Source organism: Symsagittifera roscoffensis, chromosome 2 (genome assembly GCF_963678635.1).
Source record: "Symsagittifera roscoffensis chromosome 2, txSymRosc1.1, whole genome shotgun sequence".
Taxonomy (NCBI): Eukaryota; Metazoa; Xenacoelomorpha; order Acoela; family Convolutidae; genus Symsagittifera; species Symsagittifera roscoffensis.
Window position 1 is genome coordinate 76520477 of NC_087063.1, and position 26268 is coordinate 76546744.

Here is a 26268-nt window from a genome sequence, read left to right on the forward strand (position 1 = left end):
CTTGAGAAAATTGAAGTTAGTTTTAGACCGAATCGGTTTGCGCAAACTTTAAATTTTTCTAAGCAAGCTACTCAAGCTAAAAGGTTTTAAAAAACTCAAGTTGTTTAAAACTCAAGTTGTTTTTCTTATGGAGCGAAATGAAATGTCGTAAAATGGTTATTCAAATTTTAAAACAGTTGAAATATTTCGAATTTGTTTTTTTCAAGTGAAATGTGAGTTGAATTAATTTAAGACAAAAGACTGATTTCATAGACCAAATCACCTCGCAACTGACCTCGATGAATTGTCAAAATATTACAAGTTGTTCTTCGACGAATCATTCGCAAAACTTTCTAGTTTTTCCAAGCAACCTATTCAAGCTATCAAATTTTAAAGTATTTCAAGTTATTTCATGACTGAATCGAATCGCGAAAAAATTTAAGTGTTTCTATCGAAGTCAGCCGAGCTATAAAACTCTGTAAACAACCAAGTTATTTCATAGATGAAATTGGTTTACAACAAATTTAAAGCAAGCTAATCAGTCAATGAGTTTTTTGAAACATGCCGAAACGGTCCGCAAAAAAAAAACATTTTTTCTATGCAACCTATTCATGTTATAAAATATTGAGATATTTTACGCGTTATATTAGATGAAACCAAATGGCAAAAAAATAAAATTTTGCCATGCAAAACTTTTAAGCAAAAAAATGAAAATTCTCAAGCTGTTCCGCAGAGTGAATCTTTTTAATATGAAATAATGTTGTTCTTAGCAAGCCATTCAAGCGGCGAAACTTTCAATTATTTCAGGTTTTTTCAAATTTATTTTTTTTTTCAGCAAAGTATTCCAGTTACGAAGCTGAAAAATGTTGAGTTTGCTTTGAACCGAATCATAATTTAAACTTCAAGTTTTTCTGAGCAAGATAATTCAAACTTCAAAGTTTTGAAATAATTTAAGTTTTTTTTATGAAGCAAATTGAAATGTTTTAAGTTTGCTATTTCAACTTTAAGAATTTGAAATAATTTACTTTTTTTCATTGAGAAAATTGAAATATTTTAGTTAAAAAATGTTTTCAAGTTATTTTATAGACCGAATCAGCTCGAAAAAAAGCCTTTTCTGAGCAAACTATTAAAGCGATGAAACGTTTTTTAAAAAACCATTTGCTTCAGAGAGCAAATTAGTGTGCTCGAAATTAATTTTTTTTTTCGCTAATCCAGCTATGCAAATATTTAAATGTCAAGTTATTTCAATTTTATTTAAATGTCAAAGCAAAGCGATTGGCAAAAAAATAGTGTTTTTCTATTGAAGATATTCAAGACACGAAATAATCTTACTTTTCTTATAGACCAAATGAGTTTGCGAAAAATACAAGTTTTCATCTGCAAGCTATCCGAGTGATGAATCTTCGTTTAATAAAGCAGTTATTCGAATAATTTAAATAATTCAAATTGTTTCATGAAGAACAATTCAAGTTTTTTTATACAGTATCTTAGTCGCAAAAATTTGCTAATTCTAAGCAAACTATTCAAGCTATGAAGTTTTTTTAATTTTGAAAAATTTTGGATTGTGAAAACATTTTTGAAGTTGTCCAAGCGCGTTAGCTTTGAAACAATTCAAGTTACTTGATCAAGCGAATCGGATGGCAAAACTCTAAATTTTTCTGTTGAATGTTTTCAAGCATTGAACTTTTGAAATATTACGGGTGGTTTTATCGGCCAGACCGATTTGCAGAAAAAATCAATTTTTCTTTAAGCAAGCTTTTCAAAACATGAAAATTTGAATTATTTTAAGTTAGTTTATAGACGAATTGATTCGCTAAACGGATTAAGTTTTTTGAGGCCAGCTACTCAAATTTCAAAACTCCGAAAGATTTCAATTTAAATCATGAAATAAGCGTTTTTTTTCCACTGAAGCCATTCTAGCAGAGAAACCTGGAAACTTTGCAAGTTATATGTTAGACTGAACTCTTTTATAGAGGTTACATTTTTCTTAGGTCAGCGTTTTAAGCAATGAAACCTTCAAATAGTCCAATCTATTCTGCAGAGCAAACCAGTTGGCAAAAAACTATGTTTTTCTTCTAAAGTGATTAAAGCGACAAAATAATTCAATTTGTTTCATTGACAGAATCAAGCGGCAAAAAACTTCTAATTCTTGTATTACCAAATCTGTTTGCATACAATACCATTTCTTTAAGCAAGCTATCCGAGCAATGATTCTTTCAAAAAGTTTTTCAAAGTTTTCAAAAAAACAACCAACTCGCAAAACTTGTTTGTTTTTAGTCAAACTATTCAAGCTATGAAACTTAGAACAAACTGAAACTATTTCACAGGTTGAGTCAGTTCAAAAAATTTTTAGTTGTGCTCGGAAACCTATTCAACCGATTCAACTTTTGAACAATTTAAGATTTTTCATGAAACGAATCTTAGGGCAAAAGTTTTATTTTTTTTCTGTTGAAGCTATTCAAGCTTTGAACTTTTGAAACAATATAGGTTATTTCATAAGCTGAATTGATCCGCAAAAAATCAAGGTTTTCCTCAGCAACCTATTCAAATAGGTTTATAGAATGATTCGGTTCGCCGCAAAACTTAAGTTTTCCCAAGCAGGTTTTCTAGGCTTTGAAACCTTGAAAAATTTCATTTTGAACCATGAAATGACTTCGATGGCTAGAAATTTAGTTTATACTCTGCGGCCAATCAATGGATTAAAATTCAAAACAAGCAGTTTGTTTTTTAAAATGGTTACCTTTCGGTAACGTTACAGTTTTCCTACACCAGCTATTCAATCGACGAAGTTTTCAAAAACTCTAAGTTATTTTTATAAAGCAAATCATTTTGAACAAAATCAATTTTCTGATGATATTCTTGCGCCAAAATGTTTCAAGTTAGTTAATATGATGAAATGGTTTTTTTGGATAACATGGCCAGCGGGGCAAGAATGTTATTCACCGGATTTTTTGGAATTTTTTTCAACCACAACAAAAAAAAAACTAAAATCTCAACCCAATGAATATAATAACAAATAATCAAAAAAACTAAACATATACAGTACCGCACAAAAGTACACACATACTACTCCAACAGCACCACCATAAATACACAATTTATCAATTCTTACTAATTTGCAATTAGTCCCACAAACAAAGTATTGAATTACATTTTCATTAGCTTCACACATCCATCAAAGCAATCAAATGCAACACAGTCTCATGTTTTTAGCCCACGATGAGCCGCCATCGCTCCCTCTCATATTGTTCCAATCTCCAGCGACAACACTCTCTCATTTCCATTTCTGACCTCACTTCTTCTCCTTTTCCAGTATTCAGTCCCAGCTTTAAATTTTCGCAACCAACTCGTCTCACATGCACTCCGATAATTCTATTCAAACAGATTTGGATACACACAAATCTTTAACCAACCCTGCTATCGAGATTCCTGATGAAGTTCTCGAATCAAAACCGAGTCCCACTACTAACTACTCACAACACCCTTTACTCCAATAATTCCCTCAGTTCCAGTAAAAAAACCTCTCGAATTCCAATTTCTCCTGTGTTTACGCAACTTTCAAAGAATTCCCCTCTCTCTAGCACTCTCCCTGATACCCCGAGCCCTATGACAGACGACCAATTAGAACACAACTTCGACGGCTTTCATCCACATGAGCAACAAATTTATAATACTGACCGGTAACTTGCAATCCACCAATTAACTCAGCCTCACCATCAGAAACATCAACATCATCCATCAGTAATACTCCCACCCGTACACAACGCATCCTCATGAAACAAAAACACCCCACGAACGCACCTCGATGCTTAATCAATCGACCTTCATCATCACAGCTCCTACGTATGAATCGCCCTACCACTAATACTAACACTTCCAGTAAAAAATACCAGTAAACACTAAATCTATTGATTCTAGTAGATATAAGAATAGGATTAAGATCGGTACTAGACTAAGAACTGGCACTAATATATCCAGCCAAGAATAAGATAGCGTGATGAACAGATGGTGTACCAAAATTTTTTTATGAGGATGCCTCTCCGGACCTAAACTCAATAGGTAGAGTCAATAAAATATTTAGAAAAAAAAACGTAAAAGCTGATTTAAATTATCCGGAAAAAAGTTTCGACTTTGAAAATCAAAATATGTTTCTCTCTAATTTGTTCAAAAATAGACAAAAAATGATGAAGAAAAAAGTTAGAGAGCATCAAGTTTCTCAAAATTTGCATAAATGAAAAAATTTTGTTTAATTGTCGAAAAATCTTTTTTGAGGTTTATTGATTTAATTTGTTCATTACTTAGTCGAGTGGTTTCGGCTTAATTTTTGGTTGCCGAAGAAGAGCCTGTTTTTGTGGTAATCTGGTTAAATTTGAGTAAATTTTTGGACCTAACTTTGTTAAAATTAATTAACGCACAAAACAACTTTTTTTTAAAATAATCAATGTTCAACTGTTTTTCTACACAACAAAATTTCAATTTCTAGGATATTGGATTAACAAGGAAATAACACTTTTGAAACTATCATACAACGCAAACAAAGTCAACTCGTTTGAATTCGTCGAAGAGTTGGCTAGCTCTAAAAACATCCACAAGTACAATTCTAACCTCATCCTCTTAGGAGATACACATTTGATTTATCTTAACGCACAAAAAACTTCATTACTGTTTAACCTGGAAATGACCAGTGAAACAGCACCAGCACACCCAAAAGGCTAATATACTACATAATTACTTATTACAGTTTAGAAGATCAGTCGAACAGATTTATCCAATTAAAACAGACCATTTATCCACACTATTCAATACTGAACTCAGATTACGCCAGAAAGTAGTCCCCATAAAATGCACAGCTTACAATTAAACTAAATACTCAATTGAGAATTTCAAAACATTCTTAGCAAGAAAAAACTGAGACAAATTTTATGGTCATTCACTCCAGAAGAAATGTGCAGGGTTTTAAAGCTTAATGTTTTTAAAACATTAAGTAAATGTAGACCGGCTAAAAGATTTTACGTCCGAAATGATGATTACAGAACATTTTTTATGGATGACCAATGTGTTTTACAGCTGTTGATTACATCCAGCCTCTAGAAAAACCCCTTTTTAGATAACATTCACAAATAAAACTCTACCACAAGCTCCATAACCTCTTACAAAACACTCACCATGAATTCATTGTAACTCCTGAAGAAAATAAAATCAATCCAGCACTCGAAATTCTTTAGCCACTCCTACGAACAAATAATGTGATTAGTATGCCTGCAAAGCTTTCTTATGCAATAACCCACGATTGAATCTAACTTCCCCAATAAAATTTCTTCTGATCCCGACCCTAATTTTTTACTTGTGTGTCTCACCAATTCCCTTAGTTTTTACCAAAAATTTCCAAAAAGGAACAAAAATTAAACTTTCGTAAAATTTTTCTATAAAAAGCTAATTATTTGCATTAGTTTCTCCAAGAGAAGGCAAATTTGGCAAAAGTGAAATTGTGAATCAAAACAAAGAAAATCCCACACATTGCAATCAATTAATAATGAGTAATGATTTAAGATAAAAACTAGCCTTTTTATGTGATTTAATTTGTTAAATCCACGATTTGCCATTTGAATTGTCCACATTTCTTGAACTACTTTCCACTCTTCCGCTTAACTCTCCACTACGGTATTTGTGAATGAATGTACTTCTAGTTTGGCAAACTAAATGATAACTTCTTTAACTAGCTTTCACTTGCATCAAACGTTCCCTAAATCCGGTTGGAATGGGGAATTAGGTCTAAGCTGAAGTTTTTAACGCAGCTTTCTAATGTGACCGAACTAAAAACATGTATAAAATTCAGTATTTCTAAAAAAAAAAAAATTATTTTTTGAAAATTTTGAAAAATTTTCGCAAACTTTTGGAGTAAAAACTTTTCTTAAGTTTAAATGGAAATATCTTTTTTAAGCTTTTTTGGCCTAATTTGTTCATAATTTAGCCGAATTATCCTCTTAGGAGATAAACTTTGGAATATCAAACGCAGATAATGTTTTATTCCCGTATAACCTCGAAATGACCTGTGAAACAACATCAGCACATTCAAGAATTCTGATAGACTACATAATCACTGATTACAGTATAAAAGATCAATCTGGCAGATTTCTTCAATTATAACAGACCATTTAGCCGGAAAATAGTCCCCGTAAATGCACAAATTACGATAAAACTAAATACTTAATTGAGAAAGTCAAATCATTCTTAGCAGAAAAAACTGGGGCAACTTTTATGATCAAATCACTCCAGATGACATGTGCAGGGTTTAAAGCTAAATTGTTGCAGAGCAATAAAAATATATGGACAGCTTAAAAGCATATACGTCCGAAATGATAAATAGAGAATAAATTACACGGGCGATCAACGTGTTTCACAGTTGTTCTCGATGAAAAAAATGCAAACATATCAAGGACACAAAAAATCAAAGAAATTATCAAAAAACAATTAGCTTCTAATAGATTTTTTTTTCGAAAATCACATACAAAGAATTTTAGAGTGGCAAACCTCTTCAGAATTAATGTTACTTCAGTATGATACTTCGTTTAAAAAATGAAAAAAATCCAAGAAATCTGAGAGAAAACCTTTACTTTATCAATCAAAAACAAATTTTCAGTCAAGTTCTTCACAAATATTGAAAGTAAAAAAGAGTAACTAAATCCTACTGTCAAAAATTGCCTGGCTCATCTGATTTTCCATCATGAGCTCTGAAAATTGGATGCAAAAATAAATCTCATAGATCTGACGTTCCTTCTTATTAAAATCCTGAAGAAGGCAACACACAGAGTCTTTCAAAGAAGCGGTGGTTACACCAACTTTTAAAAAAAATACGATCCAGAAGATCCAGATGACTACGGTCCAATTTCAAAAACTGGAACGCAATCGAAGGTCTTCGAGAAACAATTATTCAATCAATTAAATGACCACTTTCAGCTAATTATCTCCAAATAACACTCTTAATGAACAACAATCTCATTTGCAACACTAAATTCGGGTTTAAAATTTTCTATTGAACAACCGACGCAACCTAATAATGCACATAAATTTTTAAAAAAGCTTGTGAAAATTACAAGTTGGATATAATAAATAAGATTATTCCGAAAGTGCAATTATATGGTAAAATAATTCATAAACTATCGTCAACAGAAAGCAACTGTCAACAATATTGAATCAATTTGTTTTTTTTTCAGCATGGGGTTCCACATGGAACTGTACTCGTACCGCTCACTTTTAGCCTGTACATTAACGATCTAAATAAGCATTAACTCGACTTTTGAAAAGTAGTGCAACATGTCAACAAGACTTATAGTGCAACAAGACTTATAACTCTTATGTGAACACCATGACCTGGCGCTGCAAAATTTGGAAGAATACTGCATAAAACATCACAATTTTTTCCAATCCTATTCTCATAAACACAATGCCACGAAAAGAGAACTTAACAGAAGAAAAGGGTCGAAGAAGAAAAAATTTGTTGGATGAATTTTTTCGTTGAGAGAAAATGGAAGTTTGGTATCAAGGAGTGATTCTGGACCAGTTCTTAACATTCCAGAAAATTGTAAAATGAAAACATTACAAACAATAAAAAATCACTCAAAAGCAGAACATGATTTTTTCATTTTAGAAAATACGTGTCATGAGTCAACTACACTGCTCAGCAGTTCTCCTAAGTGCTTTATCATCAAACTTAACCATATCAATTGAAAAACAGTTAGTGCTAAACATGCTGCAGTGATGCGAAATTTGATTCATTGTCCGATCTGGAGCTCAAGTATATCCTTTAAACACTTTCCATGTTTCTTGATTGCAAAAAACTGTTTTTTCAGAAAACAAAAAAAAAGCCGATTTGATAGGAAATTGAATATGAAAATAATGAAATTGACCTAATCCAAAGAACAAAAAGCAATTCCTTGCTGGAAGATGAAAAGGTAAACAAATTGAAAAACTATTTTTTAAAAGATCAGTTACAAATTGATTAAAACTCGCCTACGCATTTTTTGGAAAAACTTTTGACTTCAAAGTGAAATCTAATAAGAATTCCTTATGATTATTTAAATACAATTACACTGTGACAACTTATGGTACATTTTTACGGAGAAGATTGTATTTTATTTAACTTTTAGCCTTTTTCCTGATAACTGTTTGCAATTACAATAACTGCTATAGCTAAAAATATCCTATAATGCTAAATTTTGATGTGAAAATATATGAGACATACATTTTTTGTCTTCAATGAATTTCGAAAAGCAATTTTTGTTTTTTTTAGTGAGCAATTTTTTTGAGCGTCTGTTGTTGGAGTTTCCAATTTTGTAATGTCTTGTTCCCATCAAAGTTTAGAATAGGCAATTGAAGGAACAAACTCTTTTTAATACATTTCAATAGTCAGAATGGGAAACAAAATATGTTCTTTAGAAACACGTTTGCTGCAACCAGTTCAACAACACCCACAACTCCCTTTATGCTGTTTTCTGGGGAAAGGATTTCCGTACATGGCGAAGAGGATAAGTTATTTGCAGACCCAAAACTTCATCTTCATTTTCTGCTCTATAAATTTCTGTGGGAATTCTATTTGGTAAGTATCTTTTTTTACTGCAAGGAAAGAAAAACCTAAGATATGAACCACTTAATTGAGAGCGATTCAGCATTCTGGAAGTTTATCATTCTTAAGTCCTGTCTGTCAAGCAGTTCGTGCACTACGTATCGGAGGAACAGCGGAGTACTCGCCTTAGTAGTATGCATATAGTGCGTTAGGATCGGGGGGGGGGGGGGGGGGGGTTGTCATACATGGATGACCATTAGGTATAAATCATAATGGTCACCATGTATTAAATGATCAGCAATGGTCACCATGTAATAATCCTAATTGTCACCATGTATAATTTTATACCTAATGGTCACTATGTAATAATCCTAATTGTCACCATGTATAATTTTATACCTAATAGTCCTCATGTAAAACTTCGGTATATTATTGAGTATTCCCACTGAACGTTGTGGAAACGGGAATGGAATTAGGTTTTGATCGGTGCATGTTTTCCCTTCTAAAGTTTGGGGGTATTGGTTTGTTTACATGTAAAATGACGTTATATACCTATTATATGCGACCAAACTATATGGTATATAGGAAAGCACAAGATTTTGGCAGCGTAGCTTAACTGTTGGCTGCGGTGAACGATTTCCTTCAAAAATGCATGTTTTATTGCTGAATCTCGAAGAAAAGAAAATTCGTCAAGTGCGGCGGCCGCCACCTCTATTTAGGCAAAAATTAATAATCAATTTGACCAAAATAAGAATGAAAAATTAATTTAAGCCAAATGAAGCTAAAAAATAAGGAAAAATTACGAAACACTGAAAACTCTAAAATAATGAAATTGGCTTGAAAATTTCGACATTTCCATTTTCCGTGTCTACAGGAGACTGAAAAATAAACGTCTGAAATCTATGACAAAAGCTTTGATTTTATAGAAAGATTGAAAGAGCTAAAAGGTTGAAGTGGCTAAAGATCTTGAAAAACGAGAACACCGATGAAAGCCAAAAGTGCCCATTAATTTTGCTGCAACCATTTCTAAGACTTGTACCTAACTTGAAGTGGAACAAAATTTCTTGGGGTCCGAGTAGAGGAAAACGCATGGCGCTCGACTCTCAGCCGAAAGGCGGCGTTTCGAAACCCGTCCGGAAATTGTGATGAAAGGAGGCAACAGTTGCTGGTATGGTGATATCCCCCCATAGATCGATTTTGTACTTTTTTTCTCATTTTGATAAAAAGCTTAACTTCTCGCATTACTGCTATTCAGTTAACAATTGGGTAAAATTTCAATTACTAAAAGAATGTATTGTTCAAAATTAAATTGTAAATTGTATAAATCAACTATATTAAATGGTTAGTTAATGGGTAAGCATGTGAGTTAGGAAACGTTTCAAAACATGATCAGTTATGTAAACAAAATCAGAAGCATCACCATTAAAGTTTTTATCAAAAATCAAATGTGCAATATAAATACAAAAAGAACCGCACATGGTAGAGTTTGAGTCTTGCATGGGAAAGTATGTCATCAATTCAGTCACCTGATGAAAATTCTCGTTCAATCGTTTATACAGATTGGTGTACTGCCAAAGAGGAAGACCGAGAGGATCAGCGAAGTATAAAACATTTCTCATGTTGCATATCACAATCCAATGTGTCCCCGGAGAATCTGATTTTGAAGTGTTCACAATCATAAAGATATTGTTTGGGATGTGAGGTGGAAAATTGTCGGCTGCAAATACTCCAAAAAACTTATATTTCAGGTGTTTACAATTCTGAATGAGGTCCTGCAACTGGGTTTCATCCATTTTCAGACTATCGAAATGGGAAGGACGTTCTTTGTAACTTTGCGGTCGGAGGTAATAAATACATTGGATGAGCGTATACCCCAAACAAAAATTTCCAGGTTTGCTGTCAAAGTGTTTGAGAATTGAAGATCGAGTGAAACTGAGCAGTTAGTAAGTTCTGGATGCAAGAAGTCATTAGCTGCCTGCTGTGTGCTAGTGAGATCAAAACACATAATAAAGTGCTGTTGGTAGTTATCCAGAGTGATTCCCAGCCCGCAGTGCAACAAACCCAGCGCTGATAGTGTGTTGAAGAAGAGACGCTTATGATCTTGTGTACTGATTGGTGTACTTGCTATTGGTAAACCATTTCGTCTCAAAGTAACTTGCTCCAATCCAAATTTTTGATAATGAAAAGTATTCGTTCGGTTTGTTCCTAGAAATGCAATATTTGTGTTCAATGCTATGATAATTTGTCTCACCGGTTCACGAGCAAAAATATCTTTCTGTTGCCAGCTGCGCTGACCAGCTGTTGCAAGAAATGTTTTTGTAATTTCTTCTTGATATGGGTAGTTCGCAGGAGTTTTGAGCAAAGTTGATTCAATGGCAGAGAGCACATGGTCAGTCACAGTCATTTTTCTAACATATAGGTTTGCTTCGAGTATTTGCAGCTTGTAGTGCTTGGCAGCATCTTCCGATATAAAGAGAAAGTCTTCATGAGAACGTCTGTAGGAAAGTCTGAGGGTAACACCGCTCAACAAATGCTTGTCACTCCAGCGGGTCCATAGAACCAAATTTCCCTCGATTCACGGACCAGTTCTCGTTGAGATGTGTAATCAGCTGCATCTATTGCAGCGGGATTGTTTTCAAAACGATATCCCTGACACTTAAGCCATGAGTCCTTGGCTCCTTTGCTGTTAGAAAATTCTGTTCCAATAAAGCTTTTATGCGCAAAATTACTATTGGCATTTGAGATTTTGAGTCCATTAGCAGAGAGGGTACAGTCAGAGAAAAGGGAATACAGGGAGTTGTTTACGAGGAACGGTGAATCAGACACAGTAGGATCAGTGTTGTCGTATCGCAGATCAGCTCCATTTGATTGCGTTACTTTGCATCGTATTTCCAAATAAATTTTTTGCAGGTCAACAAAATTATTACGGTCACCGGTGATTTCAAATTCAAGCATTGGTCCATTAGGTGAATAGACAGGTCCAATTTTTTGATCAAAAGCGTTTTCAAAAGTAATCAAAAGAGGTTGTTTTTCAAACAAATCCAGAGAGCTATGGGTAGCTTCATTGGGTAACAAATTAGCGATCTTTTTTTATGTTTGAGAAAAAATCTGCTCGACTTCTCACTGGTCTGGTTTTTCTTCGAATGGTTGTTTTTCTTTTTCGAGCCCCTACTGACCTTCTTCTTTGTAATCCATTCATTGGTGTCTTTCGACGACGACGTCTACCACCACCGTGTTGTTTTCTTGCAGTTTTTGTGACAGTGTTTTTCAATGCTTGTTTAGGAGACTTCTTTTTCATAGCGACATCAATTAGTTCTGGCGCTGCACTCATCAAAAGTTCTCTGCCCAGTTTTTTCGCAGCCGGTAGAATAACCCGTCGTGCAAACGGTATAGCAACACGACCAATACCAGCAGCCAAAGCGCCAAATCCACTGCCGCGTTGTCGATAGTGTCCAGAGAAATGAGGAAGTGAAGCTTGCTTTGCATAATATTGTTCCATTGGTTTTCAATCAAAGCGCTTGAATTTTAGAGTCAACACAACTTTACCAGTTCCTGCAAAGGGCACTAGTCTTCCAGGTTCTGTGCGCAACTGTACCGATATTGATTGTACAGATGAAGTGAATAATTTTTTGTAGTCTAAATTAGTGAAGTTTTTTCGATGATTAGGTTCAATGCTGCAGGCACTACCGTTTTTGATGCGTCTATTTGAATCAATGACGCGTAACAATGGGGCCTTTGCATCACCAACAGTTTGGTATTGAATAATGTCAATATAGACAAAAATTAGACTTGTCCCACTTGATAAGTCATATGGGAAATGAGATTCGTACAGTTCGTTTCCCTCATAAGATGCATCGAAGGAGGGTATCTATTTGTAACCAATGTGATATTCACCGTTCTCATCAAGCTTTGCATTGTAGCCTAACAGACTGGGTATTTGGGGACTTGGGAATGAGATTCCTTCATTTGCGTTCATCCAAATGCTCATGCTATTCGTGATTTCTTGAGGACTCGCATCAAAATGAATTTTGTCTTTGAGTTTTGTTTTTATCTCATTAATCAATTGTTCTATAAAAGTGTACTCTCCTGATTTGATAAAAAATTTTTCGCCATAGTAGGGTCTGGAAATTGTATTCCGATTGCCAGCGTTGGATTTACTGGCTACTACTTCGGATGCTCTGAAGTACGTAAATTCCTCATCAGTAACATTGTTTAATTTTGTGGGGAAAATTATTTCTGAGAGAGCAACTCTCCAATCTCCGTCTAAAGCTATTTCTTCTTTACAAAAATTTCTAAAACTGGCCAAAGTGTCGTCTGGGAAATAATCCATTGATGCTGTTGAAATCAAATGTACAGTAAACTCATCACTGCCCATTTTCGTTATAATCAGCTTTGTTTCCAATTAAACTAAGTTCTTTTTCATAAAATTTTCCGCTGATTTCTTCCTTTTCCGCATCAATGAGACCGTATGTTGGAGGGTTTACAGTAGGAATGGCAACTATTTCAAAAACTTCGTCTGTAAAATCTGCTTGTAACCTTTTCTAAAAGGCAAGTCAGTCTTCGCTATTCGCACATAGTCACCAACATAAAATTTTGGTTTCTGTACCAACTTCGATGAACTGTTTGCAATTAATGAAACTAAAGCAGGTACATGTTTTCTTGTGACCTTGTTTGGAGCCAATTTTGTTACTCTATTAACGCGTGAGTTAATCGTTTGAACAAAATTTTTTAATTTTTCAATATAACTGTAAGTCCATTCAAACTCCAAGTATTTGTACATAATACTTTTCAGCGATCGAATGTTTCTTTCGGCAAACGCAGATTTTTTTTCACTGTTAGTATTGTATTTGATGATTTCTCGTTTAGTACATAACTTTTCGAACTCTCCTTTAAACTCGGTGCCTTTGTCAACCCAAACTTTTTTTGGTTGTTTTGTTTTGATCATTTTTTTGAAAGCTTCGGTTGTTTCCTTAGCATATTTGGTCTTCAGGGGTTCCGCTCGTAAGTAGCGAGAGAGACAATTGACAGCAACTAACAAATATCGTACCCCTCGGTTATATTTAGCCAATTTATCAACATAAGCCAAGTCAAGAGACCAAATTTCGTTGATATCGTTAACAATCACTTTTAGCCGAGGATATGTTTTACGAAACAATCCATACTTTGTATGTGATGATTGAGATCTCAGAAATTTTTAAACTTTTTTTGGTGAGAGTTGACTAGCATTTGTTAAATTTTTAACGCTACCAAATGCAGCTGGACCTTTCGTGTAGAGTAATTTGAGTTTCTTTTCTTCACTGATAGTAGGATTTCCATTTTTTTGTTGACGTCGTCGCAAACGATTCTTTACTGCTTTCATAGTTTTTATCATCGTCGTCATCGTCGTCGTTGGTGGTGGGAAAAAATTCTTTTTTCTGGGTTTTTCTTTTGTCGGATTGCTTGGTTTTGGGTTTGAGAGTTGTCGATCGAGTCTTCGAAGAGGAGGGTTTAGATCTCTTCGGATACTAAACTTAGGGTCAACAATTTTTCCAAATGGTATTTTCTTACTCTCGATGAAACTTTTGTTAGCTGGAACATGTCCCAGAAAAACATTCACAAAACAATCGCAAAGAAATCTAATAAAATTTGAATCAGCTCCTGTCAAAATTGATCTACAATAGCGACTATTCAGCATGTGCTTCAATATACATAATTCTTTCTCTTTCATTTTCAAGAGATGTGATAACTGCTTTTGAGGATGGTAAATAGAAAATGGTTGGTGATGGTCGAACTATGTTTGTTGAATAACGAAGACATTCTGAAGTTTTGGGATCCAAGTCTATCAACAGATGACCGAAATCTTCTTTCGTTGCCAACTGATACGCATGATGGAGGAATTTTGCATTATTCAACTGTCTGCCTAAATAATCAATTTGTTGAATGTCTCGAGGTGATTTGAACAAAATTAAGTGAGTTGTATTCAAATCTATTGTACGTGATTGCTTACTTTGCTGAAATAAATTGTGCTTGACATAAATAACATGAACATTTTTATGTCGGCCTGCTGTAGCTAATTTAACAAAATCTTTTTCATTAAAAATTTCTTCACAGGTATCATCAAAGACAATCATACAATCCCGTAAGTTATTAACAATTTCAAAGCTGGACAATTTTATAAATTCAATATCAAATTTGTTGTGAGAAACAAAGGAACGGTATTTGGGTTGATCGTGAAGATAAAAATAAAATATCTTGTTATATGATGGATAGAATGTACCTTTGAGAAACATTTGAAAAATTAAATCAGTTTTGCCAGATCCCGAGGGACCTGAAACGGACATAAACAGACGATCTTTTGTTGAAATGATCTTATTCATTATTATAACTTGGGATTGGGTAACATGTAACCAACTGTACTGGATAGTATTGAAAGCCAAATGGCAGTCTCGTCACAACTAAGATTGTAAAAAGACAATTTTGAAATAGATAAAGAGAGCAAAATGAAAATGAAACAGACTTGTGTGAAAAAGACAACTTCTGCAGACGGAAGAGAAACAGAATTACAAAATTTCCAAGATCTGTTTTCGTGAGATAAAGACTGTTCGGCACCACCAATGTCTACAAAGTCGCAATCATTGTTCTCAACAGTGGTGGTTTCTTCAATTTCCATGTTTACTGGAAGACTTTTTTTGCTTATTTGTATCAAGGTTGATAGCTACAACTGCATACCAATCGCCTTTTTTTCTCTCTGATCTATTGCCGTTTGGTTTGTATTTTATTATATATCGTGCTATGTTTTTGTCTGTCAGAAGTATCCGAACAATTTTTTCTATGTTTCCGGTACTGATTTCGTCTAATAACTCTTTTGGTAAATTCTCACCTGTTAAACTCACATTTTGTGTGTTTTCTTTTGGCAAAAATATTTTTTTGAAATTTTGAATTTTCAAACACGACATGTTAGCAACTAGTAATCACACAAGATCAAAAGAAAATGAAGACAATCAATAAATATATTTATTATGATTCACAAAACTTGGTATATGTATGTGATTCGTCATTTCGGTTCAACAGGCAAATCAACTCCTCGTTCAATGAAGAAAAACTCATATTTTGTGGATTTGTCATGGTTACAATTAGATTTGAACTTTACAACAAAATGAGCAGCAACTCTGATAGTGGCTTGAACTAAATGTATTTCCTCAACGTTATCAGTTTTGACTAATTCTTTCAGTTCAGCTGGAAGCTGATGGTCATGCAAATAGATTTGTCTTCTCTCTCCCAGCTGAGGTTGCAGCCCTTCCAGGTTGAGATTGAACAACGGAATTGACTGGCGAAATTCCTGGAGTCTGGACATTGTACAGGTGAAAGTAGTCAAGAACTGTAAAAAATTTCCGTAAATTGTCGATTTCGATATCGTTCAGTGTAATTTGTTCGAGTTTTTGCAGGAAAGGTTTTCCTCGACAATCTAATATGCCTGTCCGCGTAAGAGTAACTTTAATTCTTGTTGTTAAATTGTTTTCAGGACTCTGATTAGTCATTGAAGCGTAAACCAACAAATTTGGAGATAAGGTTGTTTGCATCATTGGACAGTTCATTTTGTAACCAATCGAAAAAAACTTTGGATTTTCTACGGGTACAATGCTTTAATAATTGATGTGAGGGAAGTAAATGAGAATGTCGTTTGCAAATATGTTTTTCTTGACCCAATAACTGTTCAATCTTTGGGCAGCCAAAATCTTCCAAATTTGTCACGGGTAATTTCAAGTATTCAGCTAATAAAACAGATTTTTGTGTACCTTTAGCAAAAAAATGGGAATTTGGGTTCCTCAAACGAATGCTGTCGAAAATTTGATCCAAGTATGAGTAAGGGTATTCACCTTCGTCCCAACGAAGCCCGTGTAGAAATTTAGATACCCAATTGTACGCTTTTTTCTCTTCTTTTGATAAATTGTTGAATTGGGTTGGTGGCAGAAAATGAATTGTATCAATTGTATTAGCAGAGCAAACGGAAAGTTCCTTTATGATCAAAGGTTTCTTGCCACATTTAAATCCCTCAATATCTAAAATAATGAGATGGTTGAAAAACAAATTTTTAGTTTTCTTTCTTTGCGTTAACATGACTTTCACTCAACATTCCAACAAACGAAATGACTTTGGTTTGAATGCTTTAAGAAATAAGCAAAACGCAATACCTGTCACGTGACCCAGGTAACAGTTTTTTATTGGACAAGGCAAAACATATGTGTACCCAGGACCGGTATGATTTTTTTCTTGCAAATATCCCGCTGCGTCATGCAATATAGCATGTATTCTAAGAAATTTGAAATGTTTCAAGTGTTTGTCGAGCGACGAATTGTCTATTCCAATTAAACCACCATATGGTCTGTTTTTCAAAACAAAATCAAAATTAATATCAGCATCCAAATACAAACAAGTGGCTAAAAAATACTGAAATCTGACTGATTTGTCTGGATATTGTGATTTTAAGTCTATAAAAATTTCATGAATGAGTTTTAAATCGAAAGCTGAAATCATGTTTACTGAACTCAATATAATAAAAAGGGAATAATGAAAAGTATCAATTAAAACTTAACTTTCTCTTCAACAATAAATTTCACAAATAGCACATCAGTATCTACATCAAGTTTTCCATATCCACTTGTCAAAATATCCATTATTTTGCAAAAAGCGGTAGAATGAGGTCCATTAATTAAACTTTCAAATCTTTTCAAAGTTTCTGTATTCATCTCATCTGTTTGAACATGTCTGCTTTCTGTATGTTTCTTTGAAACTGAAGTCGAAATTCTTACGGATTTGTTTGACGTCGACGATGCAGCAGGCGTAACTGTATTATCAATTCGTTTCTGTCCCCCAACGGCCGGAGATTTCTTGAAACGTTTTGATTTGGTGAAGTTTGTTTGTTAGATGATGTTGCAGAAAGCAATAAATTGGGTAAACGTTTTTTGATTGCAGTGAAATCTAACAAATCGAGATTGGCTGCAACAGGTTGTGCTGAATAAGTGAGAGCTAGTTTAAGCTTGTCAAATAACTCACCGTTTCCTTTGACATCTTTAGCAGGAGAAACTAAGTATTTGAAGCAAGTGAAAAAACAAGGAACACTGAAACATTTTTGGGAAGGAAAAAATTGGTTTAATTGTTCCTCTGAATCTACTTGAATCAATATATGGTAATGAATTTTTTTTTCATTTTCGACTGAAAAAGGGCAAAATTCAGATTTGAAGTGGCTTCCAAAAGCATAATTTTTAAAAGTAGATAAATTAGGAATTTTTTCAGTGATAACAAATTTTAAATTTGGTTGCAATTTTTTGAAATAATCAGGTAACACAACTTCGAACATAGCTTCTGCCATTTTGTAAAGGAAAATTAATTCGAGTCGTGCTTGAAATCGTTTGTGTTCGAGGAAAGTTGAGATTTCCTGGCTCGTTTACAGTTAGATTGTGGTTTGTCTTTGTTTTCAACAGTATCAGAAATTTCACTTGTTTGCGCTCGGATTGACTTTCCCGACTTTAGTAATTTTGAAAATTCTTCGCTGCTTAAGGAAAGTCTTTGTACACATTCAAATTCAGCGCCTTCAGTTGCTTTTTTGAAAACTTTCAGGAATACATAAGTTCCAGTTTGGTCATATGTTTTCAATGTAGCACGCACTAGTCTTTTACTGTTTTCCGAAATATCAAAATAGCAATCGCCAAAATCTTTATCTGCATTTGCTGTGGTGCTTGTTTTGGTTTTATTCATTGTAACGAGTAAATTTTCAAAGTAACTTGATTCAAAACTGAATAGAAAGAAATGAATGGTTCCGATTGATTGTATATGTCTGCAAAAGAAAGCGTTGTATCTATTTTAATTTATATACACATGTACTTTATATCGCAAAGATATTGGATTGCAATTTAGTTCAAATGGATAATTATTTTGTGCATGTACAACTGATAAGAATTTTAATGGGTGTTAAAGGTCACAATGTTTAAACGTTATTTTTGATACAAGCTATTTGTTTGAATGCAATTTAGATAAACATAGAATACCACGCAAGGTAACATAAATATTTTACACGCCCTCCCTTATTAAACTGATTAAAAACTACATAGGAGGTCTTGAAATTTCTAATTTTAGAAGAACCAATCCCTATTTTAATCTCTTGAGGCGTTTTCACAATTCATTTAAGTTTCATTTCTCTCCGCGTTACGTTTGTCATTTTCTTCCAACTTTTCTTCAAAAATGCTTTGTTATATTATTGCCGGATATTCCAATCACGAAAGAACCATTTTTTATGAAACCGTTCACGGTAATTTTGTAGCAATAATTAACGAACAAAAAAGTTTCAATTCTGATGAGTGGACTTGTACTCATCACGTTATGATTCCCAAAAATTTTTTACATTTATTCAGTAAACTTTCCTTAAAAATTTCAAAGAAAGACGAAGAACTGAATATAAAGTATTTGAGTTACCTTACAAATTCTGGTAAATATACGGATCCTGACGAGCCTCTTGCTCTTCAGGTTGATATTTCAACTTTATCAAAACCAGTAAAAAAAATTTTGTATAAATACGATTGTGATGTTACTCCGATGTGTGAAAACCAGTTAGAATACTTTGAAGAAATCGAATTTTTTGATCGTTTATGGGGAATGGAACAGATTGAATCACCATCAGTAGTTACCCCGAAAGCTGATCCTTCCCCTGTAGTATCACCATGGCTTGACGAACCGGGTTGCTCAACTCCAAAGCGTACCCCTGAGGCTACTGTGAGCAACCACATGGAAAACTTAACCCCTTCTCTCTGTCTAGCGCCAAAGAAAAAAAAGAAGTTAACAACACTAGAGAAAGCGCAGGAGTATTTGGACCTTATATAACTTTGAAACTGAGGTTGAGTTTTATTGATTTTTGTTTGTATTTATTGTGTATAATAATTTAACTTTAAAATTGAGTTTGAGTTTGTATCTTGTATTTGTTCATTAATTATCACACGATTGGGTTCTGATTAAAAATTTATTTCAAAAGCCTTTAAAAATTGAAGTTTAAAAAATCATTTATTTTTAATAAATTGACTATTTTTTTTCAATTAAAAACAAAAAATTTGTTCATTTTTTCCACAATTAGGATTAAACATATTAACATTGAAGTTCTTATTTACATTAGTGATCTTGAGAAAAAACTGAAAAGCATCCATATATATGCTAATTTTTAGAAAACAAGATTAAAAAAATCAATTTCGTTTTTTGAAAAAAGATAATTAACGTCAAAAAAGAAACTGTAAAAAAATAATTTTGGATGAAAACTTATGTTGTCATATGTTTATTCAAATAGTTATCATACAAATTAAACATAATGAAAAATAGTATAAAAGATGTTTAAAACCAACTTTTTGACAAAAATACTTATTTTTTTTAATGTTTTTTAGTTAAAAATTTGATTTTTTAATTACAAAAAGGAAAAAAAAGCACTAATTTTTTTCTTTTTCTACAAATTGGAGATACCATTTGATCATTGATACTGTTGTCTCCAAAAATGATCATGTTGAAAAAATACAAGTATTCATCATCATGCTAAATATTTGAGAAAAATAATAAAAATCAAACTTTTTAATTGATGACTCATCGTTTTTTCATTTTTCCGAAAAAATGCAATTTTCAACCAGAAGACGCAATTTTTATGAAAGTTATGAAAGTTATTATGAAAGTGCATTGAGGGGCACGACTAATGAGATTGTGGGAGTAGATGTTTTTTCAATAGTCTTCGAGAAAAACGCTAATCCTCTTAATCCCCCCTAAAACAACAAACTCATTTCTCTTTACAGAAAAGTATTTTTTCAGACTTTTTTTTCAAATCGAAAGACAATTGATACAAATTCATGATGACATGGACCGTGCAACCGCTCCGTGATTGACATCATTGATAGCAATGCGCCTGGAAATTTAAAAAACTGTCATTTTTCAGTTTTTGCTTTACTTATTCATCATTTCAACTGTTTTTGATACTAATTTTGACATTTTTATAGGATATTCTGTCCCCATGACAACTGGGATATTTAGGATCTATCATGTGTTGTGACATGCTCAACTTTTATTCGCAATTTCGAAATTTTCATCAATTTATATTTTGAATTGATAAAATATAAAATTAAATTTTTTCTCTCTTGGCTCTAAAATCATTTTGGATTAAAATTTAGCCCAAACTTGGTTGGCTTAGATTAATTTCTATCGTTTGTAATAATTATTAACGTTTCAAACAACAATTTATCTGTTTCGTCCAATCGAATTTGAGTTTGCCAGTTATGGCGGGAAATTCAAATCTAATTCAAATTTTGGCGGGAACTTTAATTCAAATTCAAAATTACGCGCGCAAAACACAAACCGTTTTCTCTGCAATTGGTAGACAAACAGTTATGCTTCCCATTTACTGTTGTTTCTGAGTGTAATTTGAGATCACTTGATTCTTTTTGTTTCTTAAAATCAATAGCTTAACTTATTTCAAAAAATGTTCAAATGCAATTTTTGTCCACTGAAATATGCAAATAAGAGCAATAGAAGTCGCCATGAGCGTGACAAACATTTTGTTGAAAAAGGACTTATTGTTTATCGATGCAATGAGTGTTCATTCACGGCTCAAATGCTTTCAAATTTACAAAAACATATTCTTCACACTCATGGTCAACTTGGAGGTGTTTGTGATTATTGTCATTTGGGATTTCATTCGCCCAAAAACTTATCAGCTCATTTACTAGCAACCCATGGTCTTCCTGTTATGAGAGCTGCCTCTGCTGATTTAGCCACTACAAGTGCCGATGCTAATGCTGCTCTCGGTGATGTGCATGCTGTCGGTGAAGACGAAATCAACGGCACCAATCTTCAAAAAAGTGAGTCTGCTTTTTTCGGTGTTCTTGAAACGTATGTGATCGGCGGAAACCAACCCATGGATGAAAATCAGCCGATTGACCTTTTGCAATTTATGCAAGAGAAAAAAGATGAAATTCAAAGTCTCATAATCGATCGAGTTGCAGAAGTACCTAGAAAAGTTCAGTTCAGCGCTAATTTAGGTTTGGTAAAACCTAAAGTAATAAATGATTCTAGTAAAACTGAGCACGACGAGCGGATTGACATTTATGCAAACTCTGATATGAAACCTGTGTTGAGCTTAGGATTAGAAGATGATGAGTTTTTTGAAATGGTCGAAAAAATGCAAGCAGTTTTGTAGACTTTTGCATCTTATGGAAGCGGTTGGGTTTTGCAACACGTAATTCAAGTTTTTGTTAAACTTGCAAAGTTTTCACCAATCCGTGGGTCATCTTATATTGACTTGCCTTTTCGAATTCGAATGTCCCAGAATTTGATAAACATTAGAAATCACGAAGATAATAATTGCTTCGAACTTTGCTTTACCGCTGCTTATAGTCTGAAGCATGGTGTTGACCTACTTCTAACTGATCAACAAAAAGCGAACCCAGCAGCTGCGCGCACACAACCTGATACATACACTGCTGAAAGTGCACACAAAGCCCAAGGTAATTTTGATTCACCCATGAGTTTCGCTTCAATTGGAAAATTTGAACAACTTAACGACGTGCGGGTAAATGTGTTCCAGTACCACAAGGGAGATTTGTTGCCTATGTATATATCAAAACGACCAAACCAAGATAACAGCACCCAAACTGAAAGATTTGATATGGACCTGCTTCTCTTGTATGAGCCTGCAAAGCATCACTATGTACTTATAATCGATTTGTTAAAGTTCATCTGCGAAATCAAAGGGTGTAAGTATCGCCCAATTGCACGTTTATGTAGAAACTGCTTTCACATTAGTTGGAGTGATGAAACTCACGAGCAACACATCCAGTGTTGTAAGGATCATGAACCTGCTCTAGTAGTCATGCCTTCAGCAGAAAAAGGTACCAACAAATACGAGTTCAAAAACCTCCAGGCCTTGTGGTTTGTACCACTTGTGATTTATTTTGATTTTGAATCATTTCTGAAACCTGTAGATTCTTGTCCTGATAATCCATCGCGATCATCTACCCGAGTTGTACAAAAACACGAAGCTTGTGGGTATTCATTGGCTGTAATTGAACACGGAAATTCACAGCCCTACTTCTTTGACTATGACAGCTCTGATCAATGTATGAAAAAGTTTCTCAATCAGTTGCATCAATTAGCGAGAGAGATATATGATCAAAAGCGACGGTTTCCTCAATTTCTAGAAAGCCAAGAATCGTTGAACAAAGAAAACACATCAACATGTTGGATTTGCTGTATACATTTTACCAATGAGCACAAAAAATGTCTTGACCATTGCCATTTTTCTGGAAAGTTTTTGGGATGGGCACATGAAAAATGCAACCTCGCAAGACGAACTGTAAATTTCACCCCAGTCATTGGACATAACATCCAGAACTATGACCTTCACCACATTTGTCTCGCATTGCATGAATGCGAGCCAACAAGTACAATGAGTGTTATACCTAGCACCGACGAAAAATATATATCGTTAAGCATTGGAGTCCTAATTAAAACTATAAAAAGGAAAAACGGATCTGAGCAAAAAGTTGTTGAATACCTCAGATTTATTGACTCATGCAAGTTTTTGAATTCTTCCCTGCAAAAATTGGTTGATAATCTACCAGCGGAAAAAATGTCAATTTTGAACAAGTATTTTGCAAACGAGACGGAGGAGCAACGGTGTCTGATACGACAAAAAGGTTTCTACCCTTATTCGTACATGACCAGAAGAGAAAAATTTGCAGAAAAAGAATTGCCTCCTTTGCAAAATTGGTCCGATGTTTTGAATGGAGGAAAAGTTGCAGTTTCACAAGCGGATCTGGAACATGCAAGGAAAATTTTTAGAGTGTTCAAATGTCAAAACTTGGAGGATTATCACAACTTGTATCTCAAGTGTGATACACTCCTTCTTGCTTGCGTCTTTGAAGAATTTCGACAAATTAGTCACCAAACTTATGGTCTGGACTGCGCGCACCATTTTAGTGCTTCAAACTTAGCTGGAGACGCCTTCAAACGTATCTGCGAAGACTCGAATGTTCAGCTTTTATCAGACCGCAGGCATCTCGAAATGGTCGAGAAAATGATGCGAGGTGGTACTGCATCCGTGTTCCATAGTCGCTTTTTCAAAGCCAACAACAAAGAATGCCCCGACTTCAACCCAGATCAACCTTAGCACCTACGGGTTTATGATCGATGCAAATAACCTCTATGGCGGCGTCATGCAAACGGAGAAATTACCGGTGCGTAACTTTGAGCTAATAGAGCATATAGAAGACGAGGTGATTGTGAACCAAATCCTCAACATGACTGAAGACTCTTTGATTGGATTTATATTGGAAGTTGATCTCGAGTATCCAGAAGAACTGCATGAGGATCATCAAGATTACCCTTTAGCTCCTACTAAAGAAAGTGTACCCCAGGATTGGTTGAGTCCCTACCAAACAAATTTACTCGAGCAGATGAAAAATCAAGACATTGCAAGACGTTCAATTGGAAAGACCAAAAAGTTAAACCAAAAAGTTACTGCAGACGCTGCATGACAAGTCAAATTATACAATTCATTACAAACTATTGCAATTGTTTGTTAGGTTGGGACTTAAAGTTAAAAAAGTGCACCGTGTGCTGAAGTTTGAACAAGAAGCATGGTTAGAACCATACATCACATTGAACACGACTAAACGACAACAAGCTAGAAATAAATTTGAGGAGGATTTGTACAAACTACTGAACAATTGTGCTTATGGGAAAACATGCGAGTCGAAGCGCAAACGGATGCTTGTTCGGATAGTTAGAGATTATCATGCCGCTTTGCGAGAAATTAGTGCATTCGAATTTAAATCCTACAAAATTTTTGGAGAAAACTTGGCAGCGTTCACTTCGAATCCAACAAAAATCTATTGGGATGTCCCAACAATTGTGGGAGCTAGTGTTCTTGAGTTAGCAAAGTTTCACATCTATAAATTTCATTACGATATAATGAAACCAAATTTTGAATGTCAACTATTGTATTCTGATACAGACAGTCTCCTGTACCAAGTCAAAAGTGAAGATTTATACCGAGAAATTTCCGAAAAAAGGAATATTTTGAATGAACTTGACTTGTCAAATTACCCGAAGAACCACCCTCTCTACGACCCGAAAAACAAAATGGTTGTTTTAAAATTCAAGGATGAGTTTCCAGGAGACATTATAACCGAGTTTATATCCCTCGGCAATCTGGGATATAAACAATTTCATTTAAGCGATAGTGTCTTTAGCATACTTTTGTATGTATTTGTATGTAATTTGAGTTTGAATCAAAGTTTTAAGAAGAATTGAGCAAACAGTCTATAGCGCAGTTAAACACTCCAGCTGGTTTCAGAACGAAGATTTGGCAAATCCTTTCCCGCACCAAACATGTAACCACAACGTTCAGTGGGAATACTCAATAATATACCGAAGTTTTACATGAGGACTATTAGGTATAAAATTATACATAGTGACAATTAGGATTATTACATGGTGACCATTGCTGATCATTTAATACATGGTGACCATTATGATTTATACCTAATGGTCATCCATGTATGACAACCCCCCCCCCCCCCGATCCTAACGCACTATATGCATACTACTAATATATACAATTTTCGTATATGGTGCGTAAAATCAACAAAATTGTCTATGAACATTAATGGTAGTTAAAAAGTCAGTTTCAAGCCTCAAAATGTTATTTAATTGATTTGTTTTGTTCACGTCCTTAGGCAAAAATTTTCACGCAATAATACTTTCGTGAGTGTTTTTGTGAGCTAAGGTTACTGGAGTATAGTTGTTTACAACGAACCATAGTTTTTGAAATCTAGGGTTTTTGCATTGAGAAAATTACCTTTAATTACAAAAAACACACATCATTTTTTCCGAAAGACAGCTCTAAAGGATTGATTTTTTTGAAAAATTTGCAAGGATTGATCAACAGGTATTGTTCTTATGTGAAAGAACGCGGTGACATCGAAGAATAGAAGTTGATTAGATACTGAAAAATTGAATTAAATTCAATTAAATATAAAACACTCATTCGCACATCATTGATTTTTATGGTTTTTTTTTCAGATCAGTCTTCAGCACGAGAAATTTTGATTTTCATTTTATTAAACATAACTGAAGAAAAATTGAAAACAGCTATATGAAATCCTTCTTTTGTTTCTAAAATCTCATTTGTTTTTTTTTCGTGCTGATGTCTGACATGAAAGTAAACCATAAAAATCAAAGATCGGCGAATTTGCGATTTATATAAAAGTAACTTCCATTGAATTGAGCCCGCACTGGAATTTCATCGACATTGATAAATTATAAAAAAAATTTTAGAGACGAAACGATAGGACAACATAGTAAATTGAATATTGATGTTAGCTTTATAACTGAAATCCATTTTAAGTGAAATACAACCATTTTTTTTAAATAATCAATTATAAAAATCTTCTTCCAAGTTAATTGATTTTTTTCTCAACGAAAATCCATGAAACTTGATATTTTTTCGACACGATTACAAGAAGTGGCAGAGCTTATGTTGAGTTACTCCATGTTCAACCATTCCCCCTTCAACCATTAAATAACTCCCACCCCCGTTCAACCCTTGAGCCCCCCCCCTACTTGATTGTGAGAGGGATGAGGGGAATTGGGCGAACGGCGATTTCTTACCACGGTGATGGTAAAACACAATTAAACAAAATGTTAAACTGCTTATTGAAAAAAGA

General features: G+C 34.0%; 1 protein-coding gene across 1 annotated transcript in view; it reads left to right on the forward strand.

Moving 5' to 3' along the window:
* Positions 1 to 26268, forward strand: part of LOC134839372 (trimethylamine monooxygenase-like) — a gene marked incomplete in the record, with an annotated part of 48380 nt that overhangs the window by 16253 nt on the left and 5859 nt on the right.